The sequence below is a fragment of the Bactrocera tryoni genome, chromosome 1 (assembly GCF_016617805.1).
Source record: "Bactrocera tryoni isolate S06 chromosome 1, CSIRO_BtryS06_freeze2, whole genome shotgun sequence".
In the NCBI taxonomy this organism is placed as follows: Eukaryota; Metazoa; Arthropoda; class Insecta; order Diptera; family Tephritidae; genus Bactrocera; species Bactrocera tryoni.
The window spans coordinates 79190012-79197992 of record NC_052499.1 but is presented as its reverse complement, the minus strand read 5'-3'; positions in this window follow the sequence as shown (position 1 = coordinate 79197992).

Here is a 7981-nt window from a genome sequence, read left to right as displayed (position 1 = left end):
TATGGAAAGCAATGGCATTTTTGGTAATTGTGTTGTAAGTATGTATAAGCATATACATACATATATATTATTTAAGTTATTTTTGCAATTTGTGGGAATATTTTATACAAAGCACGCAATGGTTAAGATAGATAGCTGATATAAAGAGATCGCACTTGGGCTCCTATGGACGCCATAGGACAATGGTCTGTTACAAGCCTGACAACTAGGAAGAGGCTGGCCTTACTGAGGTATTTAGTAGTATAACACAAAAGGATACGGGAGCACCGACCCGCTTCCAATCTATCGATAACGGTTCTAGGGTGCCTTTCCTTGCTAGCTCATCAAATTTACAATTTCCTGCAATTCCGCCGTGGCCTGGCACCCATACCAATCTTATCACAAAGACACTCGATGCTATTGATAGTGAGGTTAGACACAACATGACCAACACTAAAAGCATTATTAATGGGTTCAAGGCTAGTATCGACGCTCTGCTATCTGAGTGGATGGTCACTTCTCTGAAGGAGGCTGCACTACGGAGCAGTTAATATACTGCTACCTTAATGGCAGCAACCTCGGCTTGAAAGACACTGCAATAGTCAGGAAGTCTGAAGCTGGAGTTGATAGAGAGCTCCAGACAGCAAACCCCTCCACCCATTGCCCTCATCCTCCAACGGCTTCTGCCAACCCATAGTGCCGGTATATAGGCGAGAGGAGTCGCCAGAGCTAGGATTTTCAACTCCATGATTCAAGTGATCAGGTATGTGTGAGGATATCCGAGTGTTCAGATACGTGTTCTTATAAGAACCCAGATTCCCTGAGTTTGACAGCAACTTTCACAGCCATACACTTTCCGACGATGTCTACGGGCACTATCTGTAAATTGGCGTTAAATGCCATTGGCGTTAAGGTTGGAGTGAACCTTAGTGCTCCACACATTCTGATGAACGCCGCCCCTTGAACGCTCTCGAGTTTCTTGGCAAGTGTGGTCTTTTCTAGAGCTCTCCGCCACATAAAGACTACATAGAGCATAATGGCCTTGAATATGGTGTCGTAGAGCCAGAAGGCTACTTTCGGTGAGAAACCCCACCTTTTGCCAATGATTCCTCTACAGCAATATAAGGCAGTCGGTGCAAGTTTTACTCTCTCTTCGATATTCGACTTCCATCAAAGCTTCCTACCCAGGATGAGCCCTAGCATTTTATGAGGGTTGGATTAACGGATTTCATAATTTGTTAATAGAATGTACCAAATACAATATAACAATATATGTAAGTTCCATATATTAATACATCTGATATTTTGATGATTTTGAGCAAAAACAAATGATGAAGATGATGCTGTGAAGTGGACGTGCCTGTGGTTCGATTATTTCAAAATGGACATAAAGCAGCGTGTACGAACGACAATGGTTTGGAACTTGGGGTGAGTTTTGAAACCTGTATGAAGGAGTTATATCCTGTAAAAATTGCTGGGGAGGAGTTATTTTTATCTGAGAATACTCCAAATCACACACAAGGCACTTTAAATTAATATACTAGATCATGCATGCCATGTTATTTTTATGTTGAAATAAAAAACATTGAAAGAAATAAGCTAAGCATGGAAGCACCTAGTACCCAATAGATCATCTGAAGCTTTTGAGTCACCTGGTGGACGCACTATGCGAACCTCTCCTCTTGCTGCAGACTGGGCTGCCGTACTCCAGGTACAGCTTCCTTCCTACTCCGCGTAAGTTCTTGTTGTTATGCAGCTTCTCTTCTGCCAAACTTCATGTACATTCTTTTTAATTGAGATATTTTTATTTGAGTTAACTCTTTACACTTCGTTTTAGCAACATCAATCAAGTGGCAACCTTTACTCGCCACAACTAAATGAGCTCTTTTTGTTGGAATTTGCATTTCGTTTTGAATATCTCAGGCGGTCTAACATTAATTATGTGAAGAATGGTGGTCTCTACATCGTCAATGCTGCTTTTCTTTCCAAATCGTCTATTAAGAAGAAGTCCGTAGAAGTCAAATCTGAAGATAGGATAGCCAGTCAAAGCAATGGCGCTTGACAGGCATTCATAAAGGGCCAAAATACTTATACATTACTATCGATTTATATGAAATATTTCATTATTTTTTAAAAACTCATTGAAAGTTTTGTTGGAAACTTCGGCCCAAATAGTCAATTTTAGGCAGCACATAGCTTATCATAGATCTCGAATAGGTTCTCTGATGCAATGGCAATGAAGCATCCAATCCATTATGCGAAAAAAATCGCAATGAAGACGAACAACTGAACTATTTAGCAACAACAGCCAACAATAATCTTTGCATTCATTGTCGCAGCGCTGTTCTCACACCTTTTTTAATGCACCACATGCGTATTTTTCTCACAGAAGCAGAAAAAATGTAATTCCTTCGCTAATCGCTAGCAAAACGCCGAATGTATTGTTGTATATACAGCATTATTCTTGTGTCCACGAGCTTTACTGCACGCCAACTGAACCAGAAACAAATATTTGTCACAAATGCATACTTGCACACGTGCCACCGCGGCTTGATTTCAAAACAGCCGCAGGCAATATTAATTTCCAAAGTCGGCGCATAACAATTAAATGCAGCTGATTGCATGGCCACGCTTTGAATGCTGAACGCCATGCCGTTTCGCTTCCACCATTCGCAATTTCGCCGCACACGAGCGCTCCTGTGGCAGCTGCAAGTACTAAGGATTTGTGTGTGGGTGCACACTGTTTAGCTATTGATGTTGCGTATACGCCATGTGTGGCGCTTAGGCGTGGCAAACAATGATAACGACTGCATTGCCAACATTAATGGCAATACTAAAGCGGCAATTGAGGCATTACGGCAGGCAGCAAACAAAAAAGAGGCAAATGAAAATATTTGCGCTGGCCGTAGCATCGCTGTGCCGTCGCCAATTGTTTTGTCGTTGTTTTATGGCATTGGCGTTATTTTATATTTGCGTGTGGCATGTGTGTATGACGTTTTATTGTGTGTTCAAAACAGCAATCATTTTGTACTATGGTTGTTGTTAGTCGCAGCTGGCAATGTTTGTGCGGCAGTCAATATTTATTTGTTAAGCTTTCAACAGCTATTTACCGGCGTATTTATTCTCCTGACTTTTAACACACAATAAAACTAAAACGCTAATGCACGTCATTTCAATTAAGCTTATTATACATTTATGTAATGTTGTACTTTTTTGTTGTATTAATGCGTCGGCGTACACATAATATATCAATATTCGTGCGTTAATGATGGGGAACGCTGGTGAGACGGCTTTGTTCATAGAAACATCGCTGCAAAGGACTGGATATGAATTTTAAGCCATGATAGCAGACAATTATGATTTTAATCTAAACTTTTGAGCCCTCTAATGATTCACCTCTAAATGCATTTCTATTATTATAAAGCTTCTCCTACAATCAGCCTTCATCAGCCATTCGAAAGATATTTAAAAGTTAGACATATTAGTTGGAGATATAGAGATTTAAAAGTTAAAAGTTAAAAAGCTGAATACTACCTCACAAGTATATAAAGAGACACTCTATCAGATGTTTATCCGAATTCCGGCATTACTACTTATTTCTTTTGCCAAACTTAACAACACTTAATAGCTTATAAATAGTAGCAATGAAATAAGAAATGTGAAAACTAGCGTAAAATGAAAAGCATATAGAACAAATATCAGATTTTCGATAATGAGTGAGATCGATATTTTCAAAGAATTCACATTTTGATAAGCAACTCTTTAAAGAGTTATCATTTTGGAGGACCAGATCTAAAACCTTAATAATTGCAATACCCAGCGTTATTGCTTTAGTCTTGAAAAGTAGTTAAATAAAACGTCTCCGTTTGAATATTTCATACACACTTTTGGTTTTGAAAGTAAATTTTATATGCAACGCTAATTTTGTCAAATAAAAGATGCTTATCATTCTCACAAACTACATTGGTTCAAAATAGATGCTTCAGCTTCCTAACAAGGGAAGAAGCATTTCGCACAGTCAATATTGTAGACCACCTCACCACGTCGCTTAAAATATAATCAAACAGTCCAAGATGTATCAAAATGATTTCTTTTGTGCATCTACTGAACCATAGACGCAATAAATACTCGCATCCGAATCATCGTTACATCGACAAAAATGCTTGAAAAAGTAATTAGAAGCAAAAACAGAGGCTATTTGAATAATTGTGAGATTAAACAAGAAAATGCTTTAACTAAGGCTGAACCCACACCGAGTTGGTCAAACCAGTTCTTCTTGTCTCATACAACTGCCCATAGCTGCATATGTGACAACACAGACCGAACAAGACGAAACGAAAACGCATATTCGAGCTTTGACTTGTTTGAAGAGCCATTGTCGAACTTCTTATGAATTCTCATACAGCCAACGCACAAAACCGTCTTTATTGTCAATAAATACACACTGAGCTTCAGCGCAACCCACACCGAATGAAATAGACAAGACAGAAAACACCGTTTCGTTGTTTTTCATAGACAAAATGTTATAACTAATCTTTCCGCAGAAGTTATGCTTTTGCGGTAGATTGTATTATGCTTAAAAATTAAATGTTTTATTGAAGACAGCAAATATTCGAGTGTTGACACATGCATTCTTGGGAAATTTCGAAATTTTCTCAGATGCATTCACAGTTCAAAAATCAAATTTGTAATAATATTTTCTGAATCGCGCTTTCAGTTGTACGGATGCTCTCACCTTTTTATTTCTTTCACTTCGTTCACAAAACTCAAACACTGCAAGAACTTATTCTTTTCCTTCTTTTTTCGTTTTTTCGTTTTTTTTTTCAATGCATACCAATAAAGAAGAAGTATATAGCTTGAATGATAGCTATACTCATCTAAACTGAAAAAATGAAAAAAGAAAAAATGTGTGTAAAAACAGAAAGACAGGCATGGCCTGCTCTTGTACGAGCAATTATATAGGTACTATATATACTTTATAGGATATCCGACGTTCCATTCAGGATGTTACAATTCTCGTGGCAAATTTAATATACCCTATACAGGCTATAAAAAATAATCTTATTACCTATAAGGCTATAATATTAGAAATATTACCTAAATTATTCAATGTTTACATACCGACACAACTTGTATAACCATATACTTGTTGTACGTTAACTACGGACATAAAATCCTCTGACAATGCTATATGGAATATGCATTATTTATTTCAAATAATAACTGAAACCTCAAAAATATTGTTTTGATCCAGTAATACCTAGCTAATGGTGAAAAACATTTTTAATTTTTGTTTAACTTCCACCACAATTTTAATATGCTCTCAAAACTTGTTGCTTTAAACATTTTTTAAATAGCTCAATCGAGAGTCCCCTCAGGTATTAAAATAATTCGCGAATTGTTTGGCAACTTTAAATGAAGCGGCAAAATTGAAAGTACATATGTATGTAGTATGTGTGGTAAGCAGATGAATGCTAAGTGAAACAAAACCAGAAACAACGGAAGTGGCTGATATCTAAAAAGAAGAGAAATCTTACGCTGTATGCTACATATTTATACCAGGGTAAGCTGAAGCCTTAAGAATGTGTAAGCTTATTCTCACAATATGAAGCACTGCTTTATGAACAATAAAAAGTTCCGAAAAACCTGTAAAAGTACTCGATGCCAATGGGAATTGCAGCCGAAGCGGCGGCAGGTAGCAGCAAGAGTACGCCGGTAATGAGAGAGAATAAAGTGACGTGGTACCGCAAACGGAAGCTTGAAAGTATAAAGCAAAAACAAATATATTATACATACAAATAGACATAAATGTGTGCTTAACCGAATACTCTTTGTTAAACAAAATGTAATGTTATTTGATAATTGGTATATTTTTGATCGAAAGTGAACTAGTTCGCAGACTAGTTCGGTCTTTATTTTTTTAGACACTAAATTTACGCAAAACTGATATTGATACCAAGCTGAATATTGCTAAGCAGGAAAATAAGTATCCCCGTTTGAAGTATAAAACAACTCATGGTCTTAATGAGGATCGAAAGGGAACTAGTTCACGAACTAGTTCGGTATATATTTTTTAAAAACTAAACTTACGAAATTTTTTTTTTTTTATTTTTTTTTTTAAGAAATTTGTACAATAATAAATTATTTAACAAATAAATATTTAGCAGCGCTAGCAACAAGGGCCTTCGGCTGACTTACGAAAAATGACATCGATACCAAGATGAATATTGCCAAGGCGGAATAAAAGGATCCCCTTTTGAAGTATAAAAATCTCAGGGTCTTAAAAGGGATCAAAAATGACATGACTGCCTTGGTCCATAATTATTTAATCGATACCAAGATGAATATTGCCAAGCAGGAAAACAAGTATCCTCTTTCGAAGTAGAAAAAAGTCAGAGGTTTAAAGAAGTCGAAAATGAATTAGTTCTCGGACTAGTTCGGTATTTAGTTTTTTTAAAAACTAAACTTACATAAAACTGAAATCGATACCAAGATGTATATTGCCAAACAAACACTCAGGGTATTAAATACGATCTTATTTCCAGATCGAGCGAGCGATGATAAAATGTAATGAATATTCTGCGTCAGTGTAATTTTCTACAAGGATGCAGCAAAACCACACGCAAAGTTTTAACTATTTTGCAAAGTCACTACCATTATTAGCATTATATTAAACAGCAGCACTTCTGAGTAACTTCGGCGAAAGGATTGAGGTAGGAACGAAAGCAAATTATTGGTGGGGCTTCTCATTTTTTGTGCTTGCCTTCGCTCGGATGTGGATGAATTTGCAGTAAAGTTAAGCAAGACTGGCAAACAAATAATTGATGCATAATGCAAGTACTTGGAAAAAATTAACCTCACTTTCAGTCATTGTGGGTAACAAAGCGAACAGGGTTGAAATTCTTTCGCTTGTGTGACTATAAATTATTTACTACAATCATTAATGAAGAAACTTTTTAAGCTTCATGAAAGATTTTTTTACTAAAAAGCATTATCAAAGTATAATTTCAATGAGAAAAGTTGCTTATAAATCGTATGAAATAATGTAATTGACTAAAATATATAGAAAAAATACGTTTAAACTTAACTTATTTTATTAATTTTTTATAGCATTATTTTTTCTTTAATTATTTTTATAAGTTCTTTTCCCTCGATAACGATTTGTCGAACCATTATTAGTGCTAAAGTGAAAGTTTTTTGAACGAATTGACGAGAAAACTGCCAAATTACACGAACTCATGTGTAATCTCAATTTCATCTAAAATTCAGATATTCATTCAATCAAACAGAGCACAAGAAATTTAAAACTTTTAATGTTGTAAAATTGCACAGCATTAATGCACGTGTAAGCAGCAAAGGTTCAATTTAATTCTTTGAATTCCACACGGCACTTAAATAAGTTATGCGCAGAAATTTTTGTTTATGGCATCTCATTCATACGGACATTATGTAGTCATAATCGGCATGATTTGTATTTCGCTCTACCGATGGCTTCTTTACAACGCCATATGAATTCACTTCAATATAAATATACATATGTATGTGTAGGTATATATGTATGTATGTGTACACGTATATTTCAAGAATTGAGTTATGAGATGAAAATTGCTTTCTCTTATATATTTTCCAGATATAATAAAATAATATGTAGATAGATTGAAGAACTTGAAATTAATAATACAAGTATTTCACTAACAATATTTAAAAATAAATCATGATAAATGGCATATAAGAAAATTGTGCTTTCGTAGACACTTCTGGATGATATGCCTTGATTGCTGCTTGGCTGTCTATAGATGGTGACTCTGGATTTTCCTGCAGGTGCATTAGAGGCCAGCGCGCTGGCTTTCGCAATAGCAAAGAACTCAGCTTAAAATATACTGCAGTGGCTAGGCAACTTAAAAGGCTGCTTTATGCCTAACTCTGGACAGTGTATTCCCGCACCAACTCCATCGTCCATTTTCGAGCTATCCGTATAAGTAGATGTTTAGTGTGTTGCGCG